Source organism: Phalacrocorax aristotelis, chromosome 11 (genome assembly GCF_949628215.1).
Source record: "Phalacrocorax aristotelis chromosome 11, bGulAri2.1, whole genome shotgun sequence".
NCBI classification, from domain to species: domain Eukaryota; kingdom Metazoa; phylum Chordata; class Aves; order Suliformes; family Phalacrocoracidae; genus Phalacrocorax; species Phalacrocorax aristotelis.
The window spans coordinates 3,048,622-3,063,068 of NC_134286.1; the positions used below are offsets into that span (position 1 = coordinate 3,048,622).

The window sequence follows — 14,447 nt, forward strand, 5'->3', positions numbered from 1 at the left end:
GGACTACGCGGTTTCATTCTCTCAATAACTAGTTTCACTGTTAAATAAAAATACCAAATCTCCAAACATTAAATATATGAATTCTGAGAGCTTTTAAACCTTGCTTTTCAACCCAAAGTTGATGCACATGCTACAATAAGCTGCTAAAGGCATACATGGGCCTTCTTTCTAGGGTCTCATTCTCTAGCACAAAAGCTCGCTGCACTTTTACACGCAACTGCACAAAAAGGCCTATTTTTTGTCATTCCGACCCTTGATAGAATTGGGATCTAGAGGCTATTAGGACTTCTGATGGCCTTTGACACCCTGGCTTTCAGCACCTCAGCAATCAGTCAGTGCCGGGGTAACAAAAGACCGCTCAAATGTACAGTTGTCATCCCCACGCTACATCTGTTGGCCATGCCGTTAGGAAGTGTTGACCCCGTCATTTCACTGTAAACACTGCCGAAATCAACAACAACAAAAACAGAAATGAAAAAGGAAACTGGATGTCAAAAGTCAGGTCAGCACATTTTATTTGCACATGTGTCGGTAAAGATAGAAGGAATCACTGAATTAAATTAAATCAAAGCAAACCTGCTAATTAAAGCGCTAAAATTATGTTTGTGAAGATGTGTGACTGCTTTCCTGCTTATCTGCAAATAAGCCTCCCCATAATATAAACATGTTTCTATCTCCACTTCATTTATAATAAGTCTTTAGGCAGATTGTAATTAGTATTTTGAGTTTCCAATAGAAGATCTCTTGTGCTACCGGAGAAATATTTTTCCTGACCATCAGAATACTTATTACTTCAGCTTCACTCTCAAGGGTTCTCACCTGTCCTTCTCACGCTGGTCAAAGTCTTGTATCCAATTTGTCTGAATCAAATTGTGTGGGTATGTGTCTGAATACCATCGTCTTCATAATGTATTGTCTGCAGTTAACCACAAACGCGGGCATTGTATTCAACTCCACCTACAAGCCAAACCAGAAATTATTACCAGTTTTACTTCAATTTGTTCTGTAGTTTGCTTTTCATTCAATGTTGAAAGAGCAATGAAAATGATCATGTTAGGGAGTAGAAGAATGGGGTCAAAACAAAAGTTTTGCACAAAAAAACTATACTGTTTACAAAAATCAACTTTTTTGTTTCTGTTTTACTTATTCCCAAGTTCACAACGCATAATTTGATACAAACCCAATTACATAGCTCAGTGATTTACTGGCAAAGCTGGCCAGAAGAAATTATCTGGCTTTAGCTAATGCGTATGCCTATTTACAGTCAAAACAAATCCATAGAAAATTGCAAAATGGCCACAAAGAAAAAAAAATCAAGTCAGAAATGCATCAGAAGGGCTATAGTATGCAAGCTGAAAAAAGTTCACCTTATGCTGTGTTTTCTCTGGATAAAACGTGGCTACGAGTACGGCTCCAGTCTTTCAGATCACGCGCTCTTTATTTATTCCAGTATTTAACTTTAAGCACGTATGGAGTTTCATTGGCTTGGAAAGCATGGTGTTTTCTTTTTTTGCCCTTTTCATAATTTTTTTAAGGATTAGTTTGCAGAGTTAACAAATGCATGGACTGACTTCAACAGGATTACTCAGATGTTTACCGTTACCCATGGGTTTGAGCAGGGTTTTTAAATTCAGGGCTATAAGGCACTGGGCCACAGAGGTGCATCACCTTAACGAACGGCGATGCAAATGGAGTGTGATCTGATACTGGTATCTTGAACATGAAAATCGTAACCAGTAACACTGCAATAATGTCTGTGCATTACGTATGCTGACAAACGTCTTTTTGTTGTTGTTGAAACATTACTGAAACGATAAAGAATGCCTTGGGCGGAGCGCCGGCTGTTTTTAATATAGTTTGCATAAAGTGAAATTTCTAAGCCAAAAATACAAATGAAACATTTATGATTTCTTAACTGCACAACCAATAATTCCAGATTATTGTACATACGTTCCCTGACATGACCACCGGGCGCAACTCTCGGACAGAGATTTTGTTGGACATGGCCCAGAGTTCATTTACTCACTTACCTCAGAGCAAATGCCTCCTAAAAATACATCAAATCGCAAATATGCTAAACCCCAAATTTTGCTGTAATTGCATGTGCCAGCACTGAGTCCTACATCAATAAGAAACCCCACTGATGTCAGCATGGCTTGTGACAGCACAAGATTTCCCTCCCCTCAGTACAGCTACAAAACTGGATCCTTGGTGAGTATATTTGAATTATGTGGATTATATATGATTAAACAGATTTGGATTAAATCACGACAATGGGCTGTCTTATCAAGACCGTACTGTCAGGACCTCATTGATGTACAGTAATCAAGGTGACCTTACAGACTTATTACAACCCAGAGCAAACTCTGATCAACTTCAGTGGCTGAGGATTTTTTTTTTTCACTCTGCAAAGATCAGGCTGGAAGTTGTAAGGAGTTAAAGTGCTGCTTTCCTGATGAATAGTTTTCGTGCCTTAAAATTATGATTCAGGCAACAAAGAGCAATCTTTCTTGCAGGGGAAGCGAATCTCAGCTAAACTCCTTGAGCTCTGTTTCATTCATCAGGAGGGAAAATATGGCTGGCCACACCTTGTCCTAGAGTGCAAGAAAATCCAAATAAAGAACAACGTCTGAACAAAGAAATCCACCAAAATCCCACCCAATTCAAGTTTGCCCTTCATTACATCACTGCATTATTTCACCTAATTTTTAAAAAATACTCTCAATACTGTTGTGAAACCTTACTTTTGATGACTATGTTTGGTCTCCATTTAACCAAGAAATTGTTGTGTAAGTGTCCGGTAGGGTTAACCATAAGCGACAGAAACAAATTCCTTCCTCGCTGGAGTAGCGAGGATACAGCTGAGAAAAGAATTTGGTGACATGATTCTACAATAACTTGCAGCTACCCAGGACTAAAGTGTTAACTCCGAAACCTTCAGACAATTCTCAGGCTGCTGCTCCAGTAGAAGGGTTTAACAGCTCGAGAGCCTCATGGATGCTGATACGCATCCATGTATTTAACACAGGTAACATTGGGCAACCATCGCTACAGAGGTCATTCTGAGGGTAGGGAGGAAAAAGACCTAACGGATATAAAAAGGCAAAAAATGACCCAGGCTGCCAAAGTCTGGGGGTTTGGCAGAGTAACAGAGATGAACTAATCATCAGCCTAGCTTTTCTGCACCGAGGCTTTCAGCTTTCCACGCAGAACCCTGTGCCTCTCTCCTTTGGATTAAGGAGCCCAGAAGTTCCTGGGTCCATATATACCTTTGAAGAGAAAGAGTGAGAAAAAGGGAAAGTAATGGCATCAGGAACACTTCCCTGAAGTTTCCTGCAAGTCATGCATCAGCTCAAAAAGATTTTCAGCCCAAGATACCATATAAAAATTTCAAAAGGCTTGCTGGGGGTGGAAAGCTGTTATATAATCTATTAACACTTCAAATATTTTGTGCTGCACTATATCTCTCACAGACACGTGTAGTAAACATGATGCTTTGAACCGCTGCCTTCACATCTGTATTGGAGGACCTGTGTTATACAGTCAGGTTGTGGTGAAGCCACAGGTCTGGAAACTTCCTCCCCTTTAACATCCATCCTCTAAACGAGTCCCCCCACCCCGTCCTCTCCTCCACCAAGGACATTTTTAGTAAGATTGCGGTACAGCTAATTACATTACCATGGCATCCAAGTACCACACAGTCATGAGACCTACTTCTTTTAACAGTCCTTGGGTTTGTAGAGAGGAGTTAATAGGGAAACATCCTTGCGTTTGAAGAGCTGAGGCACAAGGTCAAGTCGTTTGTCCAACCTCACTGCAGAAAATGTACAGGGCAGGAAATTGCTCACTGCGGCGTAGCTGCCAGAACGGACTAGCTGCCAAAGCAGCTGCATGACCACCTACTTAACCAGCCACCATGCCCTCAGAGCCGCTCTCAGGAGAGAGTGCTGGAACTCCAAGAGGAAACCTTGGACAAACAGAGCGAAATCCCTGCTCGCCACCTGCACTCCGCAGCCTCCTGCTCCGCCATCAGCCCTCACCGTAGCATCAGGCCGAACTGACGGCCCCGGCGCCTCGCCAGCTTCCCAGAGTCCATCCTGGTGGAGTCCTGGTGCCTTCTTCTGCAAAGGCACGTGAGGTGTTTGGGCGGCCTGCCCCTAGGCAGAGCTCGCCCCGCAGATGGGAGCGGCGCAGATGCCCGTGCCGAGCGTCAGGGACCATGTGCCCGTTTGCTCGGCAACAAACAGATTTCTGTGGCGAATGTCAGGGAACCTGGATATTTATCAGGGCCAACTTCACCAGTCCTCTTTTCTAGTCTTGGGGCTGGAGTTGCACTCTGTGCTATTCAGATGGTATTCCCTGACCATGAGCTTCCTATAGATGGTGGCCTGAAATGAGCCATCACTTGCATGGATTTCCCATGTGTCCTAACTCATGTGGCCCTGCCTGAAACTGGACTTGTCCAGGACAGCTACTCTGATCCCTTTCAGCTCTTCAAGAGCAGACGCTAACTTGAAGAGCTATTTTCTCCATGCTATGCCTCCACACAGAACAGAGTTACTCTTTCTAATTCTTCTCACCGAGTTCTCTCATCTATTTCCATTTGCTTCCTCTAACAGACTCAAGTCACATCTGTGCTATGGAAGAGTTTGGTCATGACTTACTGAAGCCTCTTGTTTATTTGCCTATTACTGCTGTTAGCTCAGTTTAAACCTTGAAGGGTTGTGTGTTGTCTTTGGTGTTGCCATCTCTCACTGCTCTGATGCTAAAACATTTCTTCCTATATACTTGCACAGCATTTTCACCAGATAATTATTAAAAAAGCAACCACAACAAAACCTGGAGTGGAGGGCTTAAGCCCCACTTGTGGAAAGCACAGCCTGCTCAGTCCCACTTTATGATAGCGAGCTTTATGATAGCAATAGGCTCGACCACAGCAGTTTGACAGGCTCGTAATTTATTAAATTAACATTAAACTTGCAGTACTGCTTCCTGAACCTGTCAGTCAGCTAACCAAGACAACCAGCTGAATACTAAGATATATTCTGCCACTGAACTATCTTACTGCTTAGAGATGAGGTCTGTTAAAATTGAGGGTGGACCCCAAATAGCCAGGAGGGAAGGACATTGACCAAAGGCGTAACCCACGGGAGAGCTCACTTCTACAATAAAACTTGTTCAAAGCTTTGCCAAAAAACCATGGATGTCATGGTATTGGTCTGCTCTCCGTTACTCCACAGGCAATACTGGCAGTAGCAGACAGATTAATTAACATAGATAACAGAAACAGTAGCATATAATCATAAAAGAGAGCACTGAAACCACAAAGGACTACAGTTTCCCTATGGCACAGCAGTATTATTTTCAGCATCCAGTCCCTTTTCAACAGTATTTTTAGAGGAATAGCAGTCGGCCAGATACAGCCATGGATAATCAGTAGAGGAGAGAGAGAAAGAAAACCCTGCTCCTGACAATCAGTGTCTACACTTTAAGCTGCAGAAGAAACAGCTGCCTAGCTGTTCATTAGAGAAGGGATTTGCCAAACACACTCCCTGATGCTCTGTTATGCAAGGTAGTACTATGTGTATTCTCTCCTTCCGCAGAGATGTAGTCGAACAGCATTCGTATTTAGTTCTCCCATCCCCCTAAATCTTCTCCACAAAGGACACTGTCACCACCAAAGCTCTGCAACAAGGATCGTTTATATATCTGACAACCTTTAAACCCCCAAAGAAAGGGAAAGGGAAGCAGTAAAGCTCTCTGAAGAGCTCTTTGGTGGAACAAGCAGAATTATGAGCAGCAGGAGAAATATGAGTAATTAAGACAACAGTATATCTATATCTTACAGCTGACAGAGTGAAGCTGCAAGTTAGCTCTGGGCAAGGTGTTAGCAGAGGAAAGAACTGAGCAGACTGTTTCTAATGTTATTGTTGAAAAGCCAGCCCGGGAAAAAGGCTAAAGGGACAATTTCATTAAAAAGAAGGAAGTAGGTTGGCTTAAGAGAGCAGTTAGATGCAGACTTGTAACATTAAAGGAACAGGTCAACAGCTCTCTGTAACAAGACAAGCAATCGTTTGGGGAGTCAGCCGATGCGGCACTCTTGCTGTTCTTAAAAGAAAACGCTCTTAAATTATCTGTTGGTGTGTTACACAGAAAATTAAAGCTGCAGAATTACACCACAGCACGAAACAAAGCACTAGGGCGGATCGAGGCTGCAGGAGAGCAAAGGAGAGCAAGCCACGACTTTTTCCAACGAGCAGCCCAAAACAGAGGCTGGTTTTAGGCAGTCAACGTTCACCCAGAGCCGGCGCGGTGGCCAGGACGCAGCATTTGCTCCTGCCCGCGATCAAACCAGCACGTTGCTGCACCAGCTCAGGTGCAAGGACCCGAGGTGACAGGGCTGTGCCGCCGGGGTGCCGTCGGGGCTGCAACCGCTGCACGGAGGGGCCGGGTCCGCTCCCACACCGCAGCTCCTCTGGCAAGTGCATAAACTCGATTTCACTCCTTCCTCCGGCACACAGCATGCTCCAGCGATTCCCCAGCTGGCAGGACGGCCCTTTGTGGCTACAGCAGCATGGTTTATAGCAGCCCTGAGGCTGTGTTTTCCATCTAGTATATATAAGTGAATTAGTGGAAAATTTGAGCTTACACAAATCACAGAGCCAGCACACAGTTTGTCATGGCCAGGCAGCCTTTTCTCAGGGCTGGAGCAGCAGTAATGAGGTGCAGTAAAGAAACTGCGGGCTGCATCCATGGTTCCTGCATTACAGCTGGATTTAGAGCTGGGAAAGGAAGTGCTGTTAGTCGAGAGGGGAAAAAAAAGACCAAGAGCGGCTCCCATGTCTACATAGATTGACCACATGGCCGGCACAGTCACCTGGGGCTTGCAGCCGAAAAGGTCGATGCACGGATATTTGGAAAGAGCAGCCTTCCTCCCTCGCCTCCCAGGTTCCATCTGTGTGAAGGAGGAGATGGGAATTACACAGAGTGCAATATTTGCACTAGAGAAATGGCAGAGGGGTTGCTCCAAATTTACATTGCTGTAAACAAGAGCAGCATTTGTCCAAATGATAAGAGGTGTAGCAAAGGCAGAGCCCAGAGGGCACCAAATGAGGGTCATCAGCTGCAACTGCTGCTGCCACCCAAGAAGAGCTACACGTCTGCAGCAGGATGGGGGACAGGGAGGTTGGAGGTGACCAAATCTCTCGCTACAGTTTTCAGGCGATTGCCCCAGAATGCCTGTCACAACATCTTGTACAGCCGAGTTTCTAGCCACGCTCTGGCCGAGTGCCCCAGCAGCTCCTCCTTCCTGCTACGCCTTTATTTGCACTTACAAGTCCCAGCTCTTCTCAAGCATTTGTGTGGCCCTATCAACAGCGACAACACTAATTTACATTAAAAATACACCTGGAATATACACACTTCACAGCGAAGCACAGCATAGGTATTCCCTGTCTCTTTTTCCTTTCCTGCTTTCTCAGCCAGCGCCGCAGTGAGTGATGGATCATGCCATTCCTGACCACTCCATCACTTATTTGGTGTAGAGAGTCTGAAGCAAAGGGTTTTCTTGCTACAGACTATTTGCTGCCATTTTCTCTACTACAAAGAAGTATGTGTGCCTGTGCGAGGAGCCTGCGTCGCCCTTTCCTGCACGAGGCTGAGGGGAAGCCTGCTCTCTGCTTATTTCAAATCACAAACTCTAATGGCTCCTTAAAATACACACTTCTATTCAGCCCATAAATCAAAATAGATAGTCAAATCCTGCTTATAGATCTAAATCCTTCTTATACTCTTGTGTAGCTCCATTATGTACCTGAGGTGTCACACTGCCTACATATTTCTGCCTCCAGCTTCAGCCACGTCCTAGCACTGATTGAGAGCACCAGAGTGCATAGCCCTTAAAAACTCAAGAATTTCTCACTTTCCTGAGCACTAAAATGCGTCCAGAATTAGGAAAAATGGCCTCCTGTCATTTTGTTGACTTGCCAATGAGTTTATTTACTCACTCATCCCACAGAGCAACTGTTTCATGGAAATGCAAAAATGTTTAATATTCCACTGCAACGCCAGGCAGAGGTACCTGAGCCTGGCCCCTGTGCCAAGCAAAGCCGATCGCAAGGCTGAAACCGCTCATCAGCTGCTTTTCGTATAAAGGTGAGCATCTTTACAATTCTTTGGGATATATATTGTTAGAAAGGGAGCTCAGAATTTCATATGATTATCATATTATAGACGGCATTCCTTTGATAAAGGGTCAAAGATCAGGAAGAGAACAAAAATAAGGAAATAAAACCCAGCAACGGTCAGATCTTTAGCTGGCATAATTGGACACCGAAGTCCACGGAATTGTGTCCATTAGCAGGAGTGGGTGATCTGACCCATATGCTTACCACTTTCAAGTATAAAGATTAAAACAACACGCCTAACAGTAGAAATGTGTTATATTACATTTCAGAGAGGCTCGGGCTGCCTAAAACTCTGGAGAAATTTCCAGCCTGCCATCATAAAGACTTCAAGGCTGTTTACCCAAACTTCTCAAGAGCTCCTTCTAAAAAAGGCTGATGAGCAACCATGTTCAGCAACACGGATTTTTAATGTAATCTGTTTATAGTTTTAGAACAATTTCCAGAATAGAACATTTTTTTAAATGTCCTGAGCCTTTAGCATTCTCACTTTGATCATCTCCCATCACGTTATGGTTCAGAACAGAACGTGATGGAGCCAGGCTAACGAATCTGCCAGAAATGACATCAGAAAGCCGAGTGACCTGAAAAAAAAAAAAAAGTACTCTATTTGAGCACTATGCTCTTTTTGAACATTTTCCTTTTTATTTTTTTTAATACATTTTAATTAATTTTTTACTTTCACTGGATTTATTTTGCTTGCATGAAAGCTCGGAGCTTGTTCTCAGAAAAAAACTCCAACTGAAAACAAAAGGAGCCTTATCTGGCCAAGGGAAGACTGTCGCAGGTCCTCAGATAACAATAGCTAACAATTCTTTTTGGGGTTGAACAGTTTAAATAACAAACACTTTCTTAGAAGGTTAACTCTAAATAATAATTGTAGGTTTTGTAGCCGGTGGAAGGGAGAGATTGGTCTTTGACAGAGTTTATATTACTAACCTGATGCGAGCAGACAGCTGCAAAAATGAAGAGATATCAGCGATAAAAATATTCTTTCTAGGTTTAGGCAGGAGCAATCGCATAGTAGCGCAGGGCAAATCCCGCCAGCCTCTGCGCAGGTAAGCGGTCCTTACGGCGACTGACCGACACGGCTCTACTGACCAGTGGGCACAGCAAAGTAGTATGGAGTTGCTTTAAATGCTTTTAGCACTTCACATTAAATTTCACATATATAGCTTGCACTCCTTTCAAAAACTTTGTCTACACAGTAGCGTTCATCACCCTTTTAATTCAAGCCATTTTAGAACTGGCAAATATCTTGGTTTAAAAAAAATAATTGTGGTAATGACAGCCCCTCCTCCCCTTGTATCTGATGTAGAAATAGGTAATTTCTAGTACTAAAAGTGATTAAATTTGTTGCATTTCCAACTTGTATTTTAACAATGCATTACCTCCTGAATTGCTGCATAAATATTAATAGACAGCCTGATAAGGAACTTTTGCCCGTAATGCCCTTGGAGAACCATAATCACGGCGAGTGGAGCAAAAGAGATGAGAGAGTGCGCTGAAGATGGTGGCTCTATCCCCCAGCTTCACAGAGCTACCCTAGGTCAGGCGCTTTCCATGCAGTAGCGCAGATGAGCAATATCTCAAAGCCTAGACTTTGTCTAGTAGGAGATGAAAATCCTGTAGACATTAATCTGCCTGATACTCATCTGAAATACCGCCCCAAAAAATTCCCATTGATACCGAGAAGAGCTACAGATTTTTCTCCAAATTAGCCAGAAGTAATTGCTGACATTGTATACCTTTAAATTTCGCCTGCAGATGTTTGCTATTCTAATCACCTCCAAAATGATTACATAGCATTTATCTACCTGAATTTCCTTCCTGTGATATGATTTCATTAAAAGTCACAATCACCCTGGCTACCATTTAAGAGAAGCCAAGTGCCGACAGACCCCCTGAAGCCATGCTCAGCCTTCTTGAAAATTGGGCAGTTATTTATAGCCCTAAACACAGACTTTGGGGGCTGAAATTCAGGATCCCCTTTTGGAAAACCATTTTGGGCAGCCTTTGTGATCTGCTGTAAACCACGTTTCTGTTTTCTGAGGAGACGACACTGTTGATTTTTGTCATCCCAATGCAAGAACCTCGCTTGAAACCTCAACATACTGGCAGTAAAAAGCGCAAGGAGAAGAGAGTTCTGCTCAGCAACACCTATTGCACAGCTGTATTTTGGACACTGGCAGACTATGCTAAGGGTTAAGTTAATTTAACTTGCAGCAAGTTAGAAAACCGTGCGAGTTTAATCACAGATGAACTCCAGCGGGCAGTTTGGTAGCTCACAGACAAATGTTCTCATTTTTATTCTTTATAGGAGGTGCTCGAAACATCATAAACCATATTTAAGGAGGGAGAAATTTCATGAGGGGAGGGAGCTGTGTTATATGATAGAATAAGAGAAAAAGGCAACTTACTCTCTTAAAATTTAAATCCAGCAAAATTACCAGAAACGCTGCTGGAAACAGAGCGCTGCGAATTCATTATTTTGTTTCAAAGTTAGTTTATCATAAATCTGCCCTCTGACACGTAATAACTAGTAACATTTCGAAGGTTATTTGATAGTAAGTTCAACAGTGTAGGTGACTGAACACGTGAGCTGCATGATAATGAGTCCCAGGGGAAATCAGGCTTTAGGATGCAGGGTGAAGCATCCCTAGGCTTGTATTCAAATGGAAAAAACATATTCAAAAGTTTATTGTTTATCTCCTAAGAACATCAAATAATACACAGTCCTTCGAATCAAATGTATAAAGCATGCACGAGAACTATTTGCTGGGGGGAAATGCCTGATTTGATCCAAATTCAAAAAAACTAATAGCTCCTGCGCTGAAACGCATGGAGTGATTTTGATAGAAAAAGTGGAGGGGAGTATTTTGGTTTGTTCTTTTACAGAACTAAAAGGCATAGCAAGTCAATTTGTTCTTGCATGAGACTCTAGAAAGAGGAGCTAGAGAGCATTAAAACTAGTTGTTTTCAAATCCTCCACATCTCAGTACAATAGAGTTCTTTAAGTGTGACAAATACAAATTGCGCTACTCATCCTGAATTCCATTTCCAAAGTGCGTTGGCTGTAATTGATTGATTCGTAGTGTACAAACTAATTTAAAGCCAATAAGGAGAGCAAAAGATTTTATTTTTCAGCAGGGAGGTGTGGTACCCACACCCGACTCCAGCAGTATAATAGAGCCCCACCTCTCAGCTCGTTAAGCTCTTAAATAGTGAGCCTGATGCTGCCCTCACCAAAGTCAATGGCAGTTTTGTCATTAGCCGTGCCGGAAAAGCACGAAGACAGAACTTTTTTTATATTAAACTGTCTGTATCACAAATGCCAAGGGCAGCGTCATTCCAAGCCCGTAACTACCCGGCCGCTGGCATCCTGCCACCCCACCGCGGAGCGGAGATGGAGGGGACGGGAGCTGGGTCCCCCTCCTGCTCCTGCCTTCCCCGCTCCGCTATTGCTGCTCACCTCCAGCCTGGGCGGATTTCTGCCCGTGGAAGTTTGCGGAGGAGGCATTGCAGTTAAGGGTTGTTGCTGGGTTTGGATATATCGTGGAGAACTCCACTGCCAAATTTCCATCCTAAGAGAAAATTTTCAGCTATTAAAAGTGATCAAACGTCACTCCTGCTGGTTAGGTGTACAACCAGACCTGCCGAGCCCACTGGTTGCCTCCTTTTAGCAGAGTTACATAGTCCTCTCTGTATCGAGAGGCTGTTATTTCATAATGTATTTTGGACATCGAAACCAAAATTAGACTCTACTTTCAACGTGCCTTTCAATAACCAAAATCCATTTCCTGCACGCGTTTTTAAATTGTTCTCCTTTTTTAAATCGTTACGTAAATTGTTGCGTACCCTATACTTAAGCGGTGAAAAGTTAGGCGGCATATATCTTACTTAACATCCCTCTATCAGTCCAAACTCTTAATATTATGATGGTTTTTTTCAGAAATGTAACGGGCAGAGGTTTGCTGACACGCCATAAATCCTAATTATCGTTAAAATGCTAAATTCTATATTGACAAAAATCAGCGGTTGAAATGCTCTTACCTAGACAAGCCCTCAAATATGCAATGAGCGTTTGTTTATTTGCTTGCTCTATGACTATATATTTCCAGCACAGCCTTTTTCCATACCTTAACTTTGGGAAAACAAGGGCATTTATATATGCACCAAAGGCAAAGATAAATAAAACAAAGAGGCAATAATGCTGCCTAAAATGCTTTCTACTCTTCCTAATAAAGAATTACTACATAGAAGATGGCTGAACCCAAAATCTAGCACAATCTCGAAGGTTACAAAGAAAATATATTTAGAAGAGATGGCGAACTTTCCAGATGCATTCCTTGAAATGCTGTTACCCGCTCTTCAACTTTTTTTTTAATGTTTACACATATAAGATGTACTGAGAAAATCAGAGCTACTTTACAACACGAAAGACAGGAAAAAATGGCCACAGAGCTATCAATACAAATATTAAATAAGAATGGTCTAAAACAGATCGGTCCTGGACTTCTATTACAATTCCAGAAAAGAGTTAAAAATGTACGGTACTAGACGAAGCTGGTTCTGCCCGGTGCTGTGATATTAAAATGTGCATAAATCAGTGCACTCATTCTCCTATCGAGCATAAAGCTCCTGGCTGCCGGTTATCGGAGGTATTCGCAGATCCACACCGACCGACTCGACTCGGGGTCCTTCCTCTGTGTGGTCTTTCAGAACTGTCGTTATCAGCTTTCTGTTTATTATTGTGCTCAGTTTAAAGGGAATTTGCCAAGTGATCCCTGGACTCCAATCTTTAGGCCTGTTGTCAGGACAAATTAATTTCTGTGGAAACCCACTGTGCCTCAGATACCATCTAGGAAATGTAGGATTAATGGAGTCCCTGTACAACAAGCTTTGTAGTGCGGCTGCTGGGGGAGGGGAGCGACTCTTGGAAGGGAGAAATAACAAAAATAAAGCCCCTGCACTTTGCGTGAGTTTAGGGGGACTTTACATTTTTTTAATTACATCAACTCACATTGATAATATTTAAAATATAGTGTAGTAACTGGATAGGAACAGGCGACTTTTTATCAAAAAGAACAGTGAAAGGAAACTCTGTGTTACCAAAGATGAGGGAACTGAGGTCTAATTACCAATATTTCCTATTTTATGCGCTCAAGCCAATCTCTTCAGTAGGTAAAAATAGGATATTAAAAGAAACAGTCTCCTGCGAATCTTAGTGGAAAATAATGAAACTCAGTACATGATCTTTTGGAAAAGGGGTATTAAAGCTGGATTTCCTACAGGGCCAGGTCATTACATTGTTAGCTGATATTTGAGGCTCTTTTTTCAAACTGTATATTATCTCATTGTTAAAAATGCCCAACTGCCACTGTTCTTGCACTAAGTACACTTTAGAAAAAGACTTTCCTGCCTAGGAAAAGAAGTAGTTATTTTCCTTAGTGATGCTAAATTAGAGCTGAATTTAGAGCTGTAACAGGTAAAGCAATGTTTTCCCCTTATGTTTTAACTTCGAGAAGAGAAGAGAGGAGAAGAGAAGAGAAGAGAAGAGAAGAGAAGAGAAGAGAAGAGAAGAGAAGAGAAGAGAAGAGAAGAGAAGAGAAGAGAAGAGAAGAGAAGAGAAGAGAGGAGTTCCAATACATTTTACCAATCCTTTTCTCATTTTCAGGAGGGTGACTCTGCCCGTGGTTAGATATACAGGTTTAATATCTTACAGATTGGGAATTCTTACCCTTATTCTTTTTTCTTGAAAAATAAATCAGTTGATAACATACAGGACAAAGGTAGCAGACACACAGGTCCACATTCTGTATTGTCCTACATCTTGTGACTCCCCTGTGGAATCGGTGAGGCGTAAATCAGCCCTGAAGTTGGCCTAAAGTGGCACTAAACCACCTAATGGATCACAAAAAGAGACACAGAGAACTATACCAATTCTTTAAGGTCAAACACTATAAGCAGAAGTTGACTTCCTAACACGGTGTTGTTACAGTATTAAACTGCTAACAGCGGTGCTAATTTTGCCACAGTGCATTTCCAGTGCACTTGTAATACCTTTTAAGCTTGGCAGATGCAGATGTTGAAGCTGCAGCAGAAGGCTCCCTTAACACATCTCTCCAGCTTGCAAATACCTCAGTGCACGCTGCTTTTCCTTCAGAGGGCAACATAGGAGCGTTGCAAGAAAGCACAGGTTTTTTGTGGGATGCCACATTTTGTTTGGAAGAGCATTTGTGGAGAAGATTAATTTTGGGAGAT

At 42.6% G+C, this 14,447-nt stretch overlaps 1 long non-coding RNA gene across 4 annotated transcripts in view; it reads right to left on the reverse strand.

Annotated features, from left to right (window-relative positions):
* Positions 1–14,447, reverse strand: part of LOC142063193 (uncharacterized) — an 88,997-nt gene that overhangs the window by 62,540 nt on the left and 12,010 nt on the right. For 3 of the 4 annotated variants that reach the window (XR_012662686.1, XR_012662684.1, XR_012662685.1), the window contains exon 2: positions 820–957. The exons of the other annotated variant lie outside the window; for it this stretch is intronic. This is a non-coding gene — a long non-coding RNA (uncharacterized LOC142063193). The remainder of the gene's footprint in view (positions 1–819; positions 958–14,447) is intronic. 4 annotated transcript variants of the gene reach the window in all.